Source organism: Dasypus novemcinctus, chromosome 15, assembly GCF_030445035.2.
Source record: "Dasypus novemcinctus isolate mDasNov1 chromosome 15, mDasNov1.1.hap2, whole genome shotgun sequence".
Lineage (NCBI taxonomy): Eukaryota > Metazoa > Chordata > Mammalia > Cingulata > Dasypodidae > Dasypus > Dasypus novemcinctus.
Genome location: NC_080687.1, coordinates 5,983,874 through 6,008,605, shown reverse-complemented (window position 1 = coordinate 6,008,605; position 24,732 = coordinate 5,983,874).

Sequence of the window (24,732 nt, the reverse complement as noted above, 5' to 3'; positions counted from 1 at the left end):
ATTTCACTTGGGCTGTAATCCGATTTTGGTGCTGTGGTGTCCCCTGTCTGCCCAGGGATGCTATCTGCCACCAGGCACTAAATGATTAAGAGGGAGTTTCTCTGGTTGTCAACTATATCAGAATGTCCCAGGTTACGAACAACGGAAATAAACAGAGAGCTCGCAGAATGTATATTTATAAGGTCTCAACAAAATTTACAGAATTTATGTTTAACTACATGTTTATCCAAGGGAGACTTGGGAACCTACATTTCAGAAAGATTTATTGACTATACATAGCAAACTCAGAGTAGACTATAAGAAACACATTTGAGCTTTATTTTTAGACAGAATTATTCTAATGATACATTAAGTTAGAGAATTGAGCTTTCTATAGATCTGCCTTATACATTTTTAATGTTCAATAACTATTACCCTTGTAAGAGAAATGGACTTCACAAATATAACATAACAATATAGAAGAGGGATATGAGGACTACTCTGTGACAAAGTTTACTGAGCCTGAGGTTGAGAAATTTTACATCTAGACCACGGGGAGAATATTAATTTATACACATATTGTCTGCCATGACTTTTTAATACATCAAATAATCTTGTATAAGGTGTGATGATTTTATTCTTTGACAGAAATTTGAGTGACAATGTAAACTTCAGTGCTCCTGATGAAGTGTAAATTGGTAGAAAACTTTGAAAAGCAGTTTGGAAATATTGAACATGAGCTGTAAAAGCATTTACACTTTATGACATAGGGGAAGTGGACTTGGCCCAGTGGTCAGGGCGTCCGTCTACCACATGGAGGTCCATGATTCAAACCCCAGGCCTCCTTGACCCGTGTGGAGCTGGCTCATGTGCAGTGCTGATGCGCGCAAGGAGTGCCGTGCCACGCAGGGGTGTCCCCCGTGTATGGGAGCCCCACGCACAAGGAGTGCGCCCCATAAGGAGAGCCGCCCAGCGCGAAAGAAAGTGCAGCCTTTCCAAGTGGCGCCGCACACATGGAGAGCTGACACGACAAGATGACGCAGCAAAAAGAAACACAGATTCTCATGCCGCTGACAACAACAGAAGCGGACAAAGAAGGCTCAGCAAATAGACACAGAGAACAGACAACCGGGGTAGGGGGAAGGGGAGAGAAATAAATAAATAAATCTTTAAAAAAATAAATAAACTTTATGACATAGAAAGCTTATGCAAATTAATAAGAAAAAACATTTCTGGTAAGCCTTTCTAAACCCCTTGCCTGGACTAAGGCCCATCACAAATAGATAGATAAATGGTCATAAGATAGGAATGCAAAATTCAAAAAGAAAAAAAAACAATGGCATCAGATGAATGGAATAAATGTTCACCTCACTAGAAATACAGGAAATGCAAACTCCATCAACAGCGAGGTAATGTGAAATTAGTAGGGGATAGTGAGACTGGTGTCCTTACACATCTCTAGGGACTGGAGCAGGTGTGTGCACACCAATGTCATAGTGGCATTATCCACAATTGCCGAAGGCTGGAGGCAAGCCCCGACGAATGGATAAACAGCCATGGTACCGGCACCAGGGGAGTACCGTTCAGCCATGCAGAAGGAATGGAGTTCCGATCCGTGAGACAACATGGATGAACCTTGAAGAAATGAAATAGGCCACCTAGAAAATATTGTCTGTTCTCACTTATATGAAACAATTAGAATAAGCAAACTTACAGAATTAGAATATAGGTTACCAGAGGTCAGGGTAGCGTGGGGAATGGGGAGTTAATGCTTAAGTTGTAGAGTTTCTCTTTGGGGGTTGGAACAGTTTGCATAATGGCTGGTGGTGACGATAGCACATCGTGAGCATGCTTAACAGCCCTGGATTTTATATTTGAATGTGGTTAAAAGGGGAAATTTTAGGTTGCATATATGTTACCAGACTAACAATTTTTTAAAAATACAGTTCTGGTCTCCTGCTTCTGACACGGGTTTCTTTCCACCAAAACTCTTGACTACCTTGCATCATGAGAGAATGTATCATCTAGAATAAACCATTTGTAAACAAACATGTAAATTATTTGTAATTAGAGGAGGTTCTATGCTCAATTGGGGAGTGATTTTAAAGAATTTGAAGGATTTAATAATAATTAGGGCCTGAAGTTAAAGGAAAAAGACAATGAGTGAGAGTGAACAAAAAGCTTCAAGAAATGGAGATATCTTCTCTCCTCTAGACAAGAGTATTATAGTACATTTAAAGTGGACGTTAAACAGCCAAACATGTATAAGAGATATTCCTACTGTGCCTATGAAACAACCTAAATTCACCACCAGGTGAATGGCTTTTTTAAACTTTTGCCCTATCTAGTTCATTTCCAAAATGTTTTCTGAAACTTTCTTCAGGATTCAGGTTTTTTCTTCCTTGGTCCGTCAGCATTCTGCTTATTTCGGGATGGGCCAACTCCTGACAGAGGGGTCTTTGAGTCTGTTTCACCGAGGGGCCGCGGTGGGAAGCACCCCCACCCCACTCCTTCCCTTCCTTCCCGGCCTGCGACAACGAGGCCGCTGTCACTTCTCACGTGCTGAGAGCGCGCCCAGAGCCAGCGCTCCCCAGCCGTGGTGGGAGACACGCACCGTGCTGTGCTTTGGCTCAGGGTTTGGCGTTTTCTTTGAAGATCTGGTTTGAAAGATGTGAAGAGGGTCATGGCTGGAGAGAGGAAATCCAAATATTATCTTCGGCTACACCCGTGGGTGGCAAGCGACGGGTTCCCAGGAGCGGCTCGCGTGGCTCCTCTCCCTGCTGCACCCGCAGAGGGGAGGGCGGCCTGCGGGGCCTTGCTCGGGCACCTGCCAGGAGCCCTTTGGTCAAGAGGCCGGTTCCCCGTCTGGTGTGTGGGAGCGCTCTGCGCACATTTTTCAGTTTCTGGACATTGAGCTGACTCGTAGGGGAGGCTCATCTCAAAGAGCAAGCTTCCATCTCAGTGAGTTTTATCCAGGAGAGAAAGACATGTAGATTTATCTTCATTTTCGGTTGGTTTGGCAATTATAATTCACCCCGCAACCCACCACCGCGGTGAGAAACTCCGCACAAAGCGAGCCAAGGTCTTTCATTCCCCGAAGTTTCTATCACACGTTCTACTTCTTTTATGGTGAAGGAGAAATAGCTCCTGCACAGATGGATGTGAATCAAATGTACCTGTGGTACCTGAGCCACTGCCACCCGCCGACTCACCACCCCTTCTCGGGCAGAGCGGGAGGACGGGCCCTCGGCCTGCTGCGGAGCCCGCGAGGCCGCTCTTGCCCCGTGCTGCCAGCAGCTACCCGGCGTTCACACCCGCCCACAGCCGCTGGGAACTCGAAGGGGCTCTAAATCGGGACCTGGACTCAGTATCCCTCCTCCCTCCTCCCCGGAAGTGAGGCTGCAGTGCCCAGCTCCGGAAATGAGAGGCAGCCTGCTCGGAGCCAGGCGCTGCCAGCCGCAGACACGGCCTGTCCCCTTTGCAGTGATGGGTGCTGAGGGGGAGAAAGCGTGAGGGGACCTGGAAAGAAGCGTCTTCTGGGAATCAAGAGTGTGTGGGCCTCTCAGCAGGAAGCAGCCTGGGGACATGGGTGCAGGACGGTGGGTGCCAGAGCTCCAAGGGCCTGGCGCTCGCAGCCTCCGTGAAACAGCAGAGCCTAAAGCAGTGAAATGAAAAATGGTATATTTGAAAAAAAAAAAATCTGCTTTTTTGCCTGGGGCGTAACGTCCTGCTCTTCAAATGTCAGGGGCTGGCTCGCATGCCCCAGCCTCTCTCTGGGCACCAGCGTTTCTTATTTAGAACATAACTTTCTTGGAGGGCTGTGGGCATAAATCGAGGATTAACGTGCCTGATGAGGCAGGACTTATGTCACATTTCTACGTTTTTGTAACAGTGAAGGAATCGTGACAAGCGGCCTCTGCTCTTGCTCCCAAGTCGCACGGGCCCTGTTGGGTCTCTCTCGTGAAAGGGGATGGGTTCCTGCCCTATTTACAGGAACCATCTAGACCAGGCTTCCTACCCTTGTTGGTTCCAGGGACTCCTTGCTAAGTCCACACTGTCCTGTGCATTATTTAATAAACATCACACCCGCACCCACACGTCCCCACAAGAGTCATGTGCTTTTGCATTTCAGTTCAGGCTTGGGGACCCCTGGCTAAGCAGCCCTGCTCTAAACTTCAGTAGCCCCATCAAGCAAACCCCTGCGCCAGGGGAACATGCTCAGGGAGAGGCTGAGCCCGTCACCTACACACCCCAAAACCTAGCCCGTCCAATCTACATCCACATAGAAAAAGCATTACTGTGTGGAGTCACATCAGAGGTGAAAGGCCCTGGAAAAGGTGAGCGCTAGTTACCTGCTGACACTGTGTGTGCAGATCTGGCCACTTACAGGTCTCAGACCAAAGCCGGAGGGTCCATGCACCATTGTGTTGAGGCCTAATGCACAGTAAACCCTTAGAAGGGCTGACTGGCGACCTCAGTCTATGGAATAAATAATATGTATTTTTAGAGTTATTAAAAATACTTTGAGATATATTTTAATTGTCTTTATTCTTCACAGTTTCCTCATGTATGTCCCTAAAGATTTTTTTTGTGCCTTTTTTACCCTACAATAAAAACCATCTGCAGAAAATTTCTATTTTATATTAGCAATTTCAGCCTCCTTTCCAAAGATAATACCATATTAAATGAAAAATGTTGCCATTTGATCCATTTCCTGCTCAATAAAAGTGTTCCCTGGCCAGAATGCCCTGCGTAGGCAGACAGGAAAAAAACCTCTAAAGAGAATCAAGCCGGGAATGATTTTACATGACATTTATTAAACAGCTACAAAAATACAAAGTATAACCCTCTGTAGAGCTTTTGTATCAGAAAGTAAACTAACAGGATGAAAGAAATCTCATACTGACTTTTGAACCAATATGACATAAATTTAGTTTCAAAGAATTGTATCAGGTACACAATTAATAGAATCCTCTTAGTTTTTCATTTTTATTTGCTTCACCTTTCTATTTAGTTTGTGAAACCTCTGGGGAGGAATCCTATTTTACAAAAGGCAACGATGAATAACGAGATTCACTTCTATGTCTGGCATAAGGAAATCTGCCACACTGTGTTATATATAACCATGCATCCTCTCTTTAGTTCCTCTTGAGGCAAACAAGCAAACCAAATGGCTCATATGAGCTAATCCTAGTTAGGTATAAAAATTTTATATGACCAAAAGCAGGTTACTGTCGATTTTGCCCTGAGTCATTAGGGGGAAATATGCACATACTTATCCTCTTATGAAGGGCCTGGCGATGTGGTAAAAGTCACCATGAAAGTAGGAAAACAGTGGACCAGACAGAGGAAGAACGACGCGGCTGAAAATCTGGCTGTGTGTGTAGCATAGGCCTCGGCTTCCCTGAAAAAGCCGCTTCACGTCTCTGGTAACTGCGGACTTCATATAGCAGTGACAGATACTAGGATTTTGTTGGGCATGTTTTAAAATAAACAGGTGTTTGGGGAGTTGTTGCAGGGAGGAAAAGCAGATACCCTGAGCCTTGGCTCTCTGAGGACTGTCAGGTAGAATAAGGGAAGTAGCTCAGCTGGGGAACCACATCCAGGGGCTCCCCAGGCTCACGGCACCCCGGCTGGGGCATCCCTTCACCTCATTATTGGTGTCCCAGGACCCCGCCGCAGAGCGCACCGTGGCAGCTTGGAAGGACACCAGCAAACATTTCCACACGTGCTTATAGAGTTTTCTTAGAAAAAATAATTGGCGCAGCATACAACTGTGATTTCAGAGCAATTAGCTGAGGCTCCGGTTGGGCTAAAAAGGAAGGTTGTGCTTAAAAATCTGAAACAATAGCATAGGTGGAACAGGGCTGTGATAAAATCACGAAGGCTGCCTGCAGAACGGGAGAAGCTCGGGAATCGCTGGCGGGGAGGCAAGTGGGTGGCGCGTGGGGGGCTGCGGGCCACGGGCACATGTCCTGCTCCACGTGCCAACACGTGGGAAGGCAGGTGCCTCGCCAGCAGTAACCGCTCCTCTTCCAAGAACGCCATTAGGACTGTTCTAACAAAGTGAAACGTGAGAAGTGGCCAGCGCTTCTTAATCCACGAGAGAACCTTTTAGGAGAAAGCACAGATCATCTCAGAAGGAAGACATTGGCCTCATTATATCCAGGAGAATGTTGACCTCAACCAGATTGTTTCTAATATTTATCAGATTATGGGTACTTTCAAACTAGTTCAAAGACTGAAAAGATTGTTTCCACCCTGCTTAGAAACAAGTGAAAAATAATCCTAGAGGTCCTAATGCAATATAATTTATCTGGGGAGTGGATGTGGCTCAACCAGTTGGGTACCTGCCTACCACACGGGAGGTCATGGGTTCGGACCCCAGTGTCTCCGAAAGAAGACAAGCAGATGCCGCACCTGCTGCAATGAGCAGACACCTAAACAAGCAGAGGCCACAAGCCAGCAGATGCCACAGCCCATGAGGAGTGGACGTGGCTGAGGCCCTTGGGCACTTGCCTCCCACATGGGAGGTCCCAGGTTTGGTTCCCAGTGCCTCCTGGAGAAGGCAAGCAAACAGTAAGCAGATGAAAGAAACATCTGGGGGCAGCCAGACAAGAGAACCATTTGGGGAGAGGGGGAAAATAAAGATAAATAAGGTAAGTAAATAAATCTTTTAAAAAATAAGAATTGAGAAAGTATTTTAAAATGTAAATCTTTTCAGCAGCTATCGGGTTTACTTTCTGGATATATTGTCATATTGATTGTCTACCTCACTTCTAAAAATGAGATTATTGTATGTTTATTATTTTCCATATGAAATACTGAATTTCCATTTTGCCTTGCAGGTTATAAAATATTTGCTTCTCATATAACTTTTAATCACTGTCTTCTTTTGCTTAGTGCTAGTATTGACTGAAATCGAAGCTTAAGATGGCAAACATTAGCAGGAGAGCGGAATGAAAGTGGAATGGTCGACGCAACCTGCTCCCATCTCATCCCCCCCTTGCCTTCGCCGCTCCAACGAGGACCAGGCCACCGTGACACATTGCAGCTTGGGCGCACCTGCCTAACTGGCCTTGTAGATTGTGTCCTGTGGTTTTAACTTAACTAACCTTCACGTAGGAAAGAAGTGAGTAAAAAGGGTTTCTGCAAAGAAACTGGGTAAGGGACATCTTTTAATATTTATTTCCTCTTTATTCCATTTTTAAAAATTTCAATTTCATGTATATTTGATAATGTAAGCAGTCTATGCATTAATAATAAATGTATAATTATTAAATAAACTTTACTGATCAGAGTAGGCTATCAAAAACACTGTTTAGGCAAAACTGGTAGTGGGTTGGTCTTGTTAACTTTCTGAAGCATTTAATATTTATTTCACATAGATCATGTCAAGATTTAGCTACTCCATTTTTGAAAGCTATGACTAGATGTACACATTATGATGAAATCTTTCAAAATCCACTGTCAAGTAACATTTCAACATATTGGCTATATTTGAGTTTAGCTGTCAAATTTCCTCAGTCTTATCTTCATAGCCAATGAGTTTACTCCCAAAAGATACCAATTTTTTTTACATAAACCCATTGCCATCATTTCTCAGTTGCTTTTAACCAGAGAAAGCAGTGTATTAGTCAGCCAAAGGGGTGCTGATGCAAAATACCAGAGATTGGTTGGTTTTTTTAAAGGGTACTTATTTGGGGTAGGAGCTTACAGATACCAGGCCATAAGGAGTAAGTTACTTCCCTCACCAAAGTCTGTTGCCAGGTGTTGGAGCAAGATGGCTGCCGCTGCCTGTGAGGGCTCAGGCTTCCTGGTTCCTCTCCTCCCATGGCTTGCCTCGTTCTGGGCTCAGCTGCTTTGCTCCTCTGTGTGCTTACTTCCTGGGCTTCAGTTCAAAACTCCAAAGTCCTTTCTCTGCCATGCAGTAGAACCAAAGTGCTGCTGTCGTGGCACAATCAAAGCCTTAATCATTATTTAATCAAGTAAAAGTAAGTCCTCTGAATCCAATGTAATCTAATATGCCCAGAGGAACAAACCAGTTTACACACATAATCCAATATCTTTTTTTTGGAATTCATAAATAATATCAAACTGCTACAGCAGGGATGTTGAATCTTGCACAGGAAAACCTCAGAAATATATCTGATCATTTCTTTAAATTGTAGCTCATTCTCAAGGCCCAAACCAAAGTGCTTACTTGGTGATCAATAAAATTGTGTGGTAGGAACATTTACAAAAGAAGAGATTTAGGTTAAAAATGAAAAATCCTCACATTTTTCAGAAGTCAAAAAGCAGTAGCAATCATTTTAATTCATGTGACACTTTATGGAAGACAAAGCACTTTTACATCTACAGTATCTACACTTGGCTTCTACTTTTTTAGAAAAAATAAAATAGGTCTATGAGTTAAGGAAGACTACATTTGAGGCCTTCCCCCAAAGCTCTTCTTATTCCCTGAACCGTTGCTGTTTTTTTGGGTTGGCTTTATGCATCAGCTGCTCGTCTCTTGCACAGCTGAGCAAACAGCTGGCCACCCCAGTGACCTCTGGAGCAATGGAGCGCACACACGTGTTCCTTCATCTCTGAGCTCAAAATAGGAAAGGGGTAACCATACGACCTGCTCACTGTGACCGAAACTCTGTATTTTGAGGGTTGGGGAAGACAAGAAATGTAAGAGCTGGCCACGGTATCCTGAGCTGCTGCTGCTGAACTCTGCTCAGGCCACGCTCTCCTGGAACCCCTCTCACTCCTCCTGACCTCTCCTCCTTGTGCTCAAGCAGGAGGAGGTTTTAGGGCTCATTACAGTACCCCAAGATCAGCATGGGGCTGAGCTCTCCAGCGGCAAAGGCCTGGAGGTGACAGGTCTGTTCCCAGTGAATCCTGAGTCTACCAGGGCCCCCCACATAGCAGGAGCGCTCCACGTGCAGCGATGCAGTGACTCTTGGTTGAGTGAACTTATGAACTCGTGGATAGGTGAAGGAAATTAGATCTGCTCCAAGAACACTGTTTCAGCTTTTGGCCATTTTTGAATATTTTAAAATTATTGTCACGACTGCCATCTTGACAGTTGATATTCATAGTCAACTAATCTGCCTTCAATGGACCAAGGAAAGTGAAAACTACATAACACCATCCACACACCCATATCAGCCAGCTCTCCCCAGATATCATTCTTTGTGGTAACAAAATTTGAGAGGAATCAAAGTTTTTCCATCAAATGTAGAATAAACAACAATGTAGTATGAGAGAGTGAATTAGAGAAATATGGCTTAGAGTAATAAACCGCAGTAGGGTTGGTGAAATTTTGTGGAACCCTCTTCTCTGAATGGCATGTAGAAAAGTCTTCTAAGTGATTTTAATATCCTAATGCTTTAATTGCTAGTTTAAAGCTGTTAGCTAGCTGATGGGAGCTGGATATACTGAACTTTAAAAGAGTCCGTTCCAATCCTACTGTTCAAAAAAAGAATACAAATCTCTTCAGAACTTCACATTTCACAAAAGCCCTTTCAAATGCATTTTATCATTTAATCTTTACAACAGTCCTGATTAGGATGCATTATTATTGCCATTTTTAAAAATCCAGACAATGATACTTGATTAAGTGATTTGCACCAGTGCTTACAGATTTGTGCAGTACAGACCTTGGATTCAAATTAAACCGAGCTAAATCTAACAATACCGTGTTTGATGATGAATGATGATGATGACGGTTACACTGTATAACCTTCACTCAACTGAAAAATAAGCTCACAGGAAGTCAGGTTTTCACATTTTAAAGGGATTTTCCCCTTAGCTATAACTATTTTAGAATGAAACATCAATTGTCTTGTACTGTTGCATTTTTTAAAAATCTAGAGGCACATCAAGTATTGAAAAGGAAAGTGGTCTCTGCATTTCCCTTTTTGTAAATTTGTCCTGAATTTTAGACAAGGAAGGGAAATCTTGATAACCAATACTACCATGAAGCAAAGCTGGTAATAGTCAGAGCTATTGATAGTAAAAAGAGCTCTGCACTTAACAAAGGGTGTGAGGGAGGTGGGTGAGTGGTAAGAATCAAAGGAAAGAAATCGACTTGATGCAAGGCCAGGTTGGCCCAAACTCTGATCTGCATCTTTCTTATAAGCATAATAAGCATATAGATTTACTAGAGTATTGTGACTCGTCAGGGTTAGGAAACACACACACGCACTACTCGGGCTCTCCGTGGGGGATGCAAAAATCATGCAGCGTTATCAATGGTGCGACCCTTTGGCCGCTGATTAACTCCTCCGTGCAGGGGCTGGAATTTCAGGCCACGCTTGAAGGCAGGCTCGTCCCTGCCGGGTAAACCCGACTGGGTCTCCTACCCACTTAGGACCAGACCGTGCCTCCGGTTCCCCCTCCTCTGGCCCCCTGGCCGTGGCCCAGCTCCACATGAGCTTGCTGGGTGGCTCGAGGCCTGAGTCTACACCCTCCCTGCACTTTGGTGGGCCCTTGGCGCAGCCGGTCAGCTCCAGCAGGCTCCGGCGGCCTCCAGCAGTGCGCAGGCATTGCCTGGTCTGCTTCCCTTTTCCCTTCCTGGGGTTTAGGGCAAGGCACCAGTAACCCTGGAAGAACAGGAGTTGACCCACATGCTCATCCCCACGCCCGGGCCCCACTGCGGTACGTTTCAGCAGCTCACGTCTCCAAGCCACACGGCTCTGCACTGACAACCGAGGGACACAGCCCGTGACCTTGACCGGTACTGACCATCGTGAAAAATGTCAACACATGGGTCCCTCACCACAGAGGTGGGGGACGGAGGGCGGTGAGCAGTGGGGACCCTCTCTCCAGGTGTGCCTGAGCTGGCCCCTGTGACTTAGGGCCAATCCCTATTGCCTAAAGGCAACATTTCAAATCAAAGAAAGACACAGCTGGAGCTGGCCTACAGCACCACCTCTGAAAACTCTTACCAGCCACGAAGCTGAGGCCGCAGGAGATGGAACCTCTGAATTAAGAAAACACGACCAGCTAATGCCAGAGCAAAAACCAAAACCCGTGGCCCTGAGGCGCCACCAGGTCCTTCCAGGGTCCCAGAGTGGCTGTCCTGACCCCTGCCACCTGCAGAACCCCAGGACAGCCCCGCTCGACACAACCGCCGCCTGCTAGTTGGTGCTAGCTGACGTTCCTGACAGGCAGGCCTTGGCAGGGAGGGGAACTTGCCAGCCTTTCAGCAAAATGAGGAGCGGCCGTCCAGGTCTCACTCCTGCATCACCTACGCGGGGCCATATTCCTGACGTGCTGATGGAGGTCGACGCGGGGCTCATGTACCTTGACCCGACACCCACCTAGTGAAGGGGCCAGCTGCTCCCGGGCACAGGATGGGTGAACTGGCCCTTTCAGTCCCCGTAGTTCCTCGTCAAGCCAGATGTCCAAAGCCGCACACCAGATTTTGGTGAGAGGCGGCCAGGCCAGCTGGTGAGCCTGGTGGTGTAGACGGTGGCCCCCGAGCTGGCCACCTGGCCCAGCCCGCCTTCGGGAACCCGCTCTGGCAGTGGTTCTCACCTGGACCTCCTGCCCAGGCCTCAGGGGGTGGGCATGTGTCATAGATTCTGGCCCTTCCTTCCAGTTAAGATCTTGGCACCACTAGAGGGTGATGGAATTATGTAGAGCTTCCATTTCTGGGAGCCAGTCGACCTACGAGGTGCTTTCCACCTTCCCCGTAGCCCTAACGGCAGTCCTGCAAGAGGGCAGGATGTTTCATTCTGAAGATTGAGGAACAGACACTGAGAGGGGTTAAATGGTTCTATCTGGTTCCATCTAAACAGCTCCCCATACACCCCGAAGTCCTGCTCCTTCACACGCTCTAATCACTGAAACACTCTTAGTATTGCCAACTCCAGAGGGCCCTGGATGTGGCTCAATGGATAGAGTGTCCTTCTGCCATATGGAAGGTCCAGGGTTCGATCCCCAGGGCCTCCTGACCCATGTCGTGAGCTGGCCCACGCGCGGTGCTGATGCGCGCAAGGAGTGCCATACTGCGTAGGGGAGCCCCACGCACAAGGAGTGTGCCCTGCAAGGAGAGCTGCCTTGCGTGAAAAAAAAAGTGCAGCCCACCCAGGAGTGGCACCGGACACACGGAGAGCTGACGCAGCAAGATGATGCCACAAAGAAGAGACACAGTTTCCCAGTGCTGTTGGATAATGCAAGTGGATGCTGAAGAACACATGGTGAATGGACACAGAGCAGATAACGGGGGGAAGGGGAGAGAAATAAAATAAATAATAAATCTTAAAAAAAAAAACTATGTTAACCAGCCTGTGAACCACCTGCGCATCTTGTTAAAATGCAGATTTTGGGTTTTTAACAGAATCTTCCTGCAGTGTCTCCTCCCCCTCAAGGCCCTTCCTTTGGGAGCCGGCTCAGCTGCCCCTCGGTGCCTTGCTGCTCTCTCGGCTCAGCCAGCCTCTCTGGGCCACCCCGAGGCCTGCCGCCCGCGCTCCTGACTCGTGTGCGGTGCATGCTGCTCTGGGTGCTGACGGTGGCTCGCCCACATCTTGTCGGCGAGGCCGTGAGCTCCCGAGTGACAGGGACTAGACCTCGTCCTCACCGCACACAATTTCACCCGATTCCTCTTTGTATCCACAGCTCCTAGTCAAGTGCCTAACTTCCAGAAGATTCTTGATAGCAACCCTTGAATAAATTATGCATCCTAAAGCCCCACAAGCCTCTGGGTACCCCAGGGTGCATTTTATTTTTATTTTTCATTTTTTTAGGATTTTATTTCTCTCTCCCTCTCCGCCCGTTGTCTGCTCTCTGTGTCCATTCTCTGTGTGTTCTTCTGTATCCACTTGTATTCTTATCAGCGGAATCTGTGTCTCTTTTTTGTTGGTCATCTTGCTGCATCAGCTTGCTGCATCAGCTCTCCGTGTGTGCGGCGCCATTCCTGGGCAGGCTGCACTTTCTTTCATGCTGGGCGGCTCTCCTTACAGAGTGTACTCCTTGAGCATGGGGCTCCCCTACATGGGGGACACCCCTGCGTGGCACTCCTTGCGCGCATCAGCACTGCGCATGGGCTAGCTCCACACACGTCAAGGAGGCCCAGGGTTTGAACCCTGGACCTCCCAGGGTGCATTCTAAAGAGGAGGCCTAGAGCACAGGTGCTGCTCACATGCAGCCAGACCCAGTTCACTCACCCCCCATGTTCACCAGCTGCCCGACCCCCGCTGGCCCCCCTGCTAAGGGAATTCTGCACAGAAACCTAATCAAAGCGTATTAGGAAAGCAAACTGCTCTAAAAGAGCCATCATCCACTGCATTCCAAAAAGAGATTTGGGGATTATCTGCACCACTGGTTTCCTCCTTTAGGATAATTAAAAGCTGATTGAAAGAGAATTGCTTAAAAACAAAGAAGGTGACTCCTTGCTTTTGTGACTGAAAAGCCGAACTTGAGAGGACCTTGGCTGGAAGTAAGGGGTGCATCACAAGTGTTCTGTTGTGCTGCTTCCCTGCAGGATTTAAGAAGCGTTTACTCTCTTCTTCCATTTGAGGTTCAAGGAGCACTCCCTGTTAGCACTAAGTGACCTCATTCATTGATTCATTGATTCATTGATTGAGTGATTGATTCATTCATTCTTCACTCACTCATTCACCCCCGCACTTACTTCACAGCCGCACTCCTTCAGCAAGCCACTTACCAGGCACTCAGGGTACACCAGGGCAGGGACCTGAGCGTTCTGACGGCCTCCAAGACGACAGCCAGCCAGGTGGAAGTTTTAAATGAAAGGGAATTCCATCCTCTGTCCTTACTAACCTCTGACCTGAGTCCTGTGAGTCCTTTTACTCTTCTGACCAATTATTCATACACCAGTGTCATTTTCACAGAGTCTTGGGAAGGGGCTTTGGACATACCTAGTCCTAAAGTTGCAATGCAGAATTATAGTTCTATTTTTCCAAACTGCGGTTAAAAGAAGTTCTTGCCACTTGTTTAACAGAGCAATATTATGGTAAAGAAACCCTGAAAATTTAACATTTGCAATTTATATTTTCTAGAAAAGCTTGGCTTTTTGTGTTCATTTTATTTTTAAGACATGCCTGGCCCCTGTCAGTCGCATCTCCCATCAAGAGCTTCCATTCACAGTCTTGCCTCACCCCTCCAAGAGCCCAGAGGTGCCTTGCCAGGCAGATGGCCATCCCACACCTCCAGGAACACAGGCCTGTCATTCACAAGTGCCCATCTGCCTTGTCTTCCAGGGGCAAGGTCTGGCTAACAGTCACATTTTAGACTTTTATTACAGAAAACTCTCTCCATGGGAACTTTACCTTATTTATAATGTTAAAAAAAAAAAAAGAAATTCTAACGTGGAAACCCATTTTCAATAAGAATATTTATCAGTATGTGCATACACAGATATCACCGAATCTTGCTGGTGTGGAATCACAGATCCCCTACGAGAGCTGAGGTTCCCGGGGGCCGTGGACCCTGTGGTTTTCAGCATTGCCGTCCTCACGCTGTGCTCAGTGAAGCGCTCTAAATTGAAATGCTGTCTGCAACAGAGGCTAGGCACGACAAAGGCAAGGGGCATTTTTATTTCTAGGTCTCACCTCATCGTCATCCCGAGAACAAAATTTAGCATTCCTTCCTTTCTGAGAAAAAAGTCTATTAGATCTCCAGCGTAATCAGATCTTCTGAGTAACATGACTCTGTTCACAATTCAGGGCTGTGCATCCAGAGCTCCCCGCAGCTGGCTAACACCAGGCAGCCAATAATCTAGTGACGACATTTGAACAGGAGAAATTAATATCTTGCCCTGAGATACATGGAGGAAAAAAAGAAACATAAAAATCTATGATTTGTACAGCTTTTAAGTTCTGGCCGACTTAGGAAAGCTAATGCAATCATATATTCATTCATTCATTAAGATTCTTTTAGTATGTGTTTTATTAATATATTACGCGTGTATTTTATATTCATATTATGTATTCCCTATTATCAGCTGGTATGCCTTAAGCACTCATATTAGTAATTAAAGGTCTTTCAGCAGTCTGCTTTTTAGCCACGTGATTTTGAATCACAGGAAGCCATAATCTGGCAAACAGTTTGCCATTCCTCCTGAAGGACTTTTTTCATTTTCGGTACAAAATCAAACCAGAATCAGTTAACATCATTTTAGCTAAAAACCGACAAAACTGAATGGATATTCCTCTGACCTTTTCGTGAGCTTTGAGACCCAGTGGATAGATTTGAAGTTTTGTCTTAAAAGATACATCTTTGGTTATTCCTTAATGTGACTAGAATCTTTGTTGGTATTCAAGAAATTAAAAAAAAATAAGTTTGTGTCAGTTTTCAAGGCATTATTGTACTATGCCTTAAGTTTAATTCATTGATTAATAGTGATAGGCCACGGCCGACAGCTTCAGCCCACATTATGGAATGAAGGAGGCTTACCTCTAAATTTAAATCTCTGGACCTTCCCCGTGCTTCTCCGCCCTGCCTTTGCCCACAGCCGTCACACTCTTCTCTTGAAGAGCGCGACCTTCCCCTTTGTGTTGAGTGAGGACCAGCTAAAGCGGCCGGCTCAGCCCCACGGCGCAGCACCAGTTCCTGCATTCCCTGACCTGACACCTCCAGCCCCAGTACCTGTGCCTCCCCGAGCTGGAGACCAGCCCCTCGCCAACGCTTTGCTGCTCCTGTGTGCATCCCAGCGCTGGGTCTCCGCTTTGAAGTCCCTGAATTTCACATCCCTCTAGAGATAGTCAGTCTCCATCTCCCTCACCCAGGGCTGATCAGAGTTCCCTGGTGGCAGTTGACTGGGCTCTTCCAAGAGTCTCTGATTCTAACTTCCACCGAGGTTGCCCCATCTGGCCGTGAAGATACCTCTCCATTCCTAGTTCTGCAGAAAGGCCAAGGGCACGGGAGAGCCGGTCTTTCCGACCAAGCCCCCGGGAGGTCTCCCCCCACTGCCGAGGCTCTTCCCAGCACTGTTAACCGCCTCAGTTCTCTCACATTACAAGACCCCATAAAAGCTAAAATAACCCGGGAGTTATGACTTGCTAAAATGGTCACTTTTAGAGTTTGTTTTTCACCAGACCTTACTAAGATAGTATGAGCACCTTTTAAATCTGACATTGAACAACACTAACACCTTGCCAGCCCCACCTCTTCATATACATGTACTTTAGAGATAATGACAAAATGAATTTGAATGCATGCATACTGATTGGGGCTGCAAGAGAATGTCATTTATTTATCTATGAAAAAGAGCTCAAGGACATTGAAGTTTGGGCAAATAAAAGTACATGAGAGCCAATGAAAAGGTGAAAACCCCTCTCCAGTAAGACCTGAATATGTGGCCCATCAAGAGAACATGTCAACTGTGGCAATCCGTTAAACGACTTTCGCGTTATCTCACTGGCACAATATAATGTTTTAAATAAGGACACTGTAGGTTGAAAATAAACTGGATCACTAGGTTTAAAGGGTTGTTTCAAAGATAAATTTTAAATTAGAATAGAGATTGAAATCCCTGGGTGATAAAATTGTTAGTATCTTAAATGCTACCCTTGATTTCAATTATACGTTAGTCTTTGTAAATATGTAATCAAAGTCTATAATCTAAGAATAAATGAGCTGTGCATTTGAAGATGAACTAAAAACAAATGACAATGTATACCATAAAGAACAGATCCACTCAGGGACCTAAATACCAAGTCACTGTTTATTGCAGAATAAGATATCAGTGATTTGGAAAAGTCTTGCTTTGTATGTGTGTCATGGTTTTCAGCAATTATAAAATGGCTATATTTTAAGCCTCTGTGATTCAGTCAAATCCTAAAATCTCCTACAAATTGTTATAAGATAACTCTGTTGAAATCAACAGACAACAAACAAAACAGCTTCTAACTGGCTTTCCACAAAATGTGCTATAACTATCACTGGCAGAACAACTAACCAATCCTCTGTTCACCCCTGGCCACTGTCTAGACTGTATTTCCTTTTCGCATTGGTAGCCTGAGTTTGAAGTCAGATTTTCTTCCAGATATTAACCAATTGACTAAAATTCAAGGTCAAAGTTATGATGCATTAGACCTATGGCTACTGTCTTCAGTGCTTATATATGGGCACAGCATGGGAAATTGAAAAATTGTTATTTTGTGTCAATAGTTTCCTTTTAAGGACTAATTGTTGGAGTAGGGCATCATTGGAATGTCTACAATGCATATATCACTACTGACCGTTACTCTGATGTGATTCTACACTCCTCATGAAGTGAATTATGGATACTCTTCCCATTTAGTCACACAGCCTTTATTCTACTACGTGGTGGGCAGGGCGGTAGGCATTGGTGAAATACGGATTTGAGGCCTGCTCCCTGCCGAAATCCAGTCAGACAGAAGCTGGCGGTTGGCGATGGCCATCAGTCAGTCGACAGATTTGAACCTCGGTCTGTCTTCCTGAAGGAAGAGGAAATGCGTATTTGAACAATGGCTTTCGTTCTACCTCTTTCCTTTAGCAACCTGCCTATTGCTCACACACAGTCTCCAGGGCACTTCTGGGCCACTGAGCCCAAGATTTCCTTCTCTGTCTGACTGACATCAGGGCCATATTTGGCTCAGCCAGGATCTCACCATGTCCCTTTAGTCCCAGAGCCTTTTTTTTTCCTACAACTCACTCCCATTGCCCCATTTGGACCCTCCTCCTCCCCTGAAATTCTTATTCAGTGAGGGAAAAACCTGGTTTGATGCCTGTGCATATTTCCAGGAATATGGAATTTGAGGATAGAGACAAGGACCAAAATCTGCATCAAACTTTGCTCTAGAATGTCTCTAAAGGAAAACCTCGGGATTGTGCTCCTAGGCTCCTTCACGAGAGAAGTTCTCAGCACCGTGTGGCGTCCTTAGTGCTGCTTTCTTCCTTACTCTATCCCACTAACACTACATTGCATTATCGTTATTTGCTAATACATCTATCATCCCCATTCAGAAGGGTCTCAAGCCCATCATATGGCATGGGAGAAAAAGTTTTACCTTTCCCATAATTTCTATCAGTAACTCCTCTTCTTCTTTTTGGATGTGAACCCAACTGATATTTTCTCATTCTCATGCAAAGTATGAATAAAGACATCTTCAGAAAACTCTGCTAATTTTTCAAATTCGTTTGTAAAAGATAATCTAAGGGGGAAAAAACTTCACCTGAGATACAAACACAGCTTCGTAGGAAAATCCCTGAGCTTTGAACTTGTCCTACTGAAACTTCTTCTGGCCAGAAATTCTCGAGGTGACACTTTGTAGGAGCTGTGTCTTCATCTTCGGGTCACTAATTTATAAAACCATGCCAAGCAGATGGCAGACCCTCCTTAACTGCATGCTGAGCCATTCATGATCTGAAGAAAGCTAGATCTCAAGAGCTTTCTTTTCTTTATAATGAATTAGCAAATGTGCACCCTTTGCCGTGATCGAAAAAGCTTTCTGGGAATGATCTCTATGAAGAAGGAATTTCAGTTGTGGGAACTTCAATTAAAAAATATCCAGTGGTTTCTCTTTCAACCTCACTTGATAAACAGACCCATCTTTATCATAGTATGCTTGGTTTCATCCAAGTATTGTGACCCAAACTAATGTGGCTTTACCCAAATTAGTTTATTTGAAGAGTGGTATATTAGTCAGCCAAAGGGGAGCTGATGCAAAATACCAGATATCAATTGGCTTTTATAAAGGGTATTTATTGGGATAGGAGCTTATAGATACTAGGCCCTAAAGCATAAGTTACTTCCCTCACAAAAGTCTATTTTCACGTGTTGGAGTAAGATGGCTGCTGATGTCTGTGAGGGGTCAGGCTTCCTGGGTTCCTCTCTTCCAGGGTCTTGCTTTTCTCTGGGTTCAGGGTTCCTCTCTTCCTGGGGCTTGCTTCTGTTTCCTCTGTGAGCTTACTTCCCAGGGCTCCAGCTTAAGGCTTCAGCATCAAACTCCAACATCAAAACTCCAACATCAAAAACCCTTAACTCTTCAATGAATGTCTCATGATGATTGAGGAGGTTGTTGTTAAGGGGGGAGGAGTGGGGTGAGGGGGGTGGGGGTATATGGGGACCTCATATTTTTTGAATGTAACATTTAAAAAATAAAGACAAAAACAAACAAACAAAAAACCCTTAACTCTGTCCTTTGCCATGTCTTTTATCTACGAGTCCCCACCTCTTGGTGGGTGGGTGGGAACTCAATGCCCTAATAACATGGCCCAATCAAAACCCTAGTCATAACTTAATCATGCCCAGGTACAGACCAGATTACAAACATAATCCAATATCTATTTTTGGAATTCATAATCATATCAAACTGCTATAAGTGGCAATTAAGAAAGCATTGTATCTCATTCTTGAAACTTTTCCATATTCCACAAACTCCTTCTGCACTGATTATACCTGTAACACCAGAACTAGGACCTTTCCTTAGGGAGCTCAGAGGGTTTTGAAGGAATAAGGGAACATTTCAAACTCCTTTTTTTTTTTAGCCTGAAATCAAACCAGCAGTTGGAGGACTCCAGCAATGCTCTTAAAAAATTATGTGGACATTTCTCTAATTTTATTAGTTACTTAATACTACTATTTTTCAATTTTTTTGTGAGCAAATATAAACTTGTTTCTAGAAGAAAATTGATTCTACCATCCTTGCAAATCTTTTGGAAGAACCCATGAGCAAATAATGTTACTGTGATTTGCCAATAGCAAACATTTTCTACAAACAGACATTTTTACAGAGCTCAATTTAGGTCAAAAGCAGCAAAGTTTAAAGAGACAGTACATAGGGACTACTGAACTAGCAATCAGAGAGAAAGAGAAGGGCAGAGAGAGGTCTCTTCTATATAAACACAATGCCAGGTAATATATGTGGAAGGAATGATAGAACTGAAAATTCACCCTTTTGTAGACTTCAATTATAAGAAAGGATTTGGGCAAGATCAGGAAAAACAATTTTAAAAATTAGGTAAAATCTTGTTATGGCTGAATCTTCATATGGCCTCAAAGTACCAGGACACAGGCTACCAACTAATGGAAAATGGGAAGTGGCTCTTTATCAGGAGCCCCAGCAATCACCATCTTCACCAGGGGGCTATTCTCAGCATCACCAGCAGGGCCTGCCTGCTTATTGCTGCCTGATGTGATGCAAAAAGCACACAGCACCACCTATTTAGTTTTCTTATTAAAAACGTTTAATCTATATCAGGTTATGAAGAAATAATTTTACAAATCAAAGGATGGAACATTCTAGAAAACACTCGTCTGGACAGAAAATATGTCAAGGCCACCAAAAAACATTAAGGAAGCTGTTGGAGATTAAACTTGATCAAAAAAAAGAAGAAGACAAAAGCACAAAGCCAACCTTAGTTGGGTCCAAGGTTAAAAAAATCTATAGATGAGCAGATGTAGAGATGTAGCTCAAGTGGTTAAGCGCCTGCTGCTCAGGTATGAAGTACAGGGTTTGATCCCCAGTACCTTCTAAAAATAAAAATTAAAAAAAATCTGTGAGAGACAATTTTAAGACAATTAAGAAAATTTAAATATAGACTACATTAGATGATATTAGATTTATTTATTTCTCATAGTGGATAATGGTATTTTCATTATATAGGAGAAAGTCCTTAAGTCACTTATTCTTAAGCAACTAAATAGTTCAGCAATAAAATGTATCGACCTCTCTTGTTTATAAATGTATGTGTATATACACATCCACACATAAATACATGCATACCTATACATAGAAAGAAATGAATATACACACAGCCTGGTTTCTGCCTGCCATTTAAGAGATGTGTGACTTTAGATGGGTCGCTTACCCTCTGAACGAATTTTTCTGATCTCTAAAATGGAAAGATGATGCTCATAAAAAAATGACAAAGGGACCAGGCATATTCCAACACTTGTGTTTTAACACCTTCCTCTACAGACCACGGTATGAAAGCGGAAAGTGCTTATATAATTATCATTCTCCCCGTTCCTCTTCCTTTCCCAAGTAAAACTTGAATCAAAAAAAGGAAAATGTCACTAGCACCTTCCATTTTCAATAAAATGGGAATTCGACTGCATTTGTCTTTTGATGGATGATTGGCATGCCCCCATGCATGGAAGATTTCAGGTGGAGAAACTGAAGAACTGTTGCCCCACTTAAGATCATTTCTGTTGTCACATCACGTTGGAACATAAGGGTTAAGGTACCCATTCTCTTCCCCATTTCAAAGAATTTTTTTTTCCTGCTGTGGCCAACAGACCTTGATTTCTGTTGCTAGGAAACCTGGAAGGCTCTTTTTAGTCCTCATGGAAACAATGCCTAATGCAATCATTTTGGCTGATTCTTTATTGGCTGTTTGGCTTAATGCCAACTCAAGGAAGGGAAGCCTCTCCTCAAAGCCCTGCAAGTGAAGCGAGCAGCGTTCACACCGGTAGCCCTGGGGCCCTGGGTCGGTGCCTCCGGGTGTCCTGGGTGAGAGGGCAGGTGGGCAATTCCCCTCCCCACTTCAAGCAGAAGGAGGCCCCTGTATCTACTTTAATGTTACATTCCGCTTGAAGAAAATGTTTCACTGAGGGTACAGGGAGTGTAAAAAAGTTTGAAAAGCCCTGACTTAGTCTAGCACAAAAGAAAGTTGAATAAATTGAATCCAGAGAAGTCAAATGACTTGCCCAAGTCATTAATAGCACAGCTCATTAATATCAAGCCTGGGATTAAAAGGGAGTTTTCTGACTCTGGATCTCTTTCCATGATAGCACACATCCCACTGGTCCTCATCACACGTTGCCTAAAGCAAAGAAGGAAAAAGAAAATTGAGCTCGATGGGTCAGGTTTGGCGAAGAGTTCCCCAGTGTTGTGGTTTCGGTATTATCCCATGTGTACACGAATGTCTCTCTGTTTGCATTTCGTATTTTATGGTGTCTCATCAGATTGAAGCATCTTAACTTAAGAATGGATTCATCCTTCCTAATGTTTATGAAGTAATGGTAAAGAGAGTCACAAGGAGCTGTCCAACTTGTGACTTTCAGTATACATGGGGCTGCTGAACTAGTACTCCACCTTTTAAGATGGGCCGTGGGAATCAGGCTCTGTGTGGGAAGAACGGGGCTGAGGTCTCAAAAGAGCCTTCCGCATCAAGTTCCATTGTCCTATGGCTGGAAAGGGATGTCTTCAGAAAATGCAGTTTCCTGAGAAAATAAGATTCCAGGAGACACAGAAATAGTGGAAAGTTTCTACCAGAATGTGTGAACCCCATGTGTCTTTCACTCCCCACCCACAAGGTCATATACCCCAGAGAGCATCAATTTTTAAAAACGGAGTGAAGTTTCCCAAGTGGGAAGGGGACCAAGGAGGCAGTGAATGGACCTTCCTGAAAAGGGAGACTGTGCCCTTGCTCTCGGTACTGTCCCGGGTCCCTGCCCGGTCCCTGAGCCTGAAGCTGTGGGGTCCGGCAGCCCTGGGAGGGGTCCACCTTGGGGCACAGGGCAGGTAGCCTTAGGAAGTCCCCTTGGAGATGTCCAGAGCTCTATTGACACCTGGTGGTTGTCTTCCCAAGTGTGCTGTGGAGGTGTGGATTCCTTTAAGTGGGCACATAGAAAAACTCCCGTCTCTTCTTGTGGCTGTGAGCTCCTGGGAAGAAATTGTTCCCCAGAATGGGAGGATTCGGGCCAGAAGCAGTGTGGACTACACGCTCTGAAACTCCTGCAATGACCACCTGGAGGCGAAGAGGAACGATGAGCAGGGCTGCAGCTGTGACCTAGAACTAAGCAGGAACAACGAGCAGGGCCGGCTGCGGGAGGCATGGGGAGGGCTGGCCGGTTTCATTGACTCGGTGGTTCGGGTATCAGTGCAACGTAAGGGCAGAAGTGATAGGTGGACACGTTTGGGAGGGAGGAACGCACTGGATGACCTCTTAACCTCCACCCCTGACATTGGGGAGGGCCACCGCGATGTGAGAGGGTACGTGGGGAAGCGCTGCCCACGGCTCAGGGTGGAGACAAGAAGTTTCTCTCTTTACGCCTAGACTCCAAGGAGGGGCATAACATTTTTCTATTTGAGAATTCCTAAGTCTGAGCCTGAGAGTGCAAACTCTCACTCTCTTTCAGGAACCCCTAAGATGATAATTGACTTAAGAAAAAATGTTCCCAGGTCAGTGATTGTGGAAAAAGAGTTTAGATTGTATTTGAACTTTGTATGACCTGTTCCTTATTGTAAATGTTACACCTGTTCTATTGTAGATGTTGCAGTTGTTCCCTATTATTATAGGTGATGTTACAGGTCAGATAGCAAATAGCTGTTCAGTAGTTTCCAATAAATACGAGGTGGAAACTAGGGTTGAGGCTCTCAGTTCCAGAAGCTGTGAGTCCCCTGGTCCCATCTTTATCTCCTCTCCTGTATCTTTCTCTATTTCATAAGTTCTGTGTCACCTTCCCTTCGAGCCAACCTATCACTGAGCTGGCGCCCAATGGCGCCCAATGTGGGCTCCAAAGGGAAGCTCAGCAACTGGTAAATCTGAAAGGGTGCTTTCAGAAGCAAAAGCAAGCTTGAAAAAGAAATTTGCATTGCATCCCTTAGTTAAAATCCTGTTGGTTTTTTTTTCCCTCTAGACTCAGACCTGTGTGTGCTTTGTGACCTCACAACTCTACTGTTTAAAAAAATTTAAGAATAATCAGTAGAAAGAGTTAGAAGACAAAACAACCATACACTTAGAGTTCCTCAAACTTCAGACAGCTTAGCATTCTGGTGTAAATATGTTTAAAATGATTAATTTTAAAAACCCTAAGGCAAGAAAAAGTCGTTCTAAAAATTAAATAGATATATTAAATATATTAAAAAGTAACCAAATAGAATTTTGAGAAATAAAGAAGAATCATTAAAATTTCAATGGGCAGATTAAACAACAAATAGATTGAGAGGAGAACTTGTGAACTTGAAAATGTACTTGAGGATATTATACCAAAGGGATCACTGAGAAACAGATGAAAAATTCCAAAGAAAGAGTAAGAAGAATGGAGGGTAGAATGAAAACATGTGTCTAATAGAAATTTCAGGAAAAAAATATAGTGATATTGGGAGATGGGAAATATTCTAAGACAAAATGGCTGAAAAATTTCCAAAATGGAGAAAGACATAAATCCTAAGATCCACATAGTATAATGAGTGCCGAGCAAGATAATTTATCTAGACACACAGATGTGAAATTATAGATCTCCTAAGATAAAGCAAAGATCTTAAGGGAAACCAGAAAGACAAAGAACAAAACTTATATCAATAGCAGAATTCTCCATAGCAGTTGCAAAGGTCAGAAGAGAATGGAATAATTTAAGAATGCTAAAAGAAAATATTTGAAAACCTCAAACTCTATATCTAACTAAAGTGTCATCCATGAAAAAAGTTGAAATATACACAGCTCCAGACAAAAATAAAGAGGGTTTTCCACTCATAGACCCTTACTTAAAGAAATACAAACCTTGTGCTTTCAGAAGGAACTGAATCCAGAAGTAGCACAATGCAAGAAAAACAATAAACACATTAATAAGCAAAAAAAAAAAAAAACCCCAAAAAACCACACATCTGGATAAATCAAATCTAACATTGACATAAGAAAACAACATGAATAATAATGACTCGTTTAGATAATAGTAAAACTAAACAAAAGCTATACCTGAAGAAATTACAACAGCAACACATAAAAGGAGGAAGGGAAATTGGAGTTAAATTTTTAAAAATTGTTTAAAGATTCTTGTTTTGTTTAAATAAAGGATAGATCAAAGGTTCAACTCGGACCAGC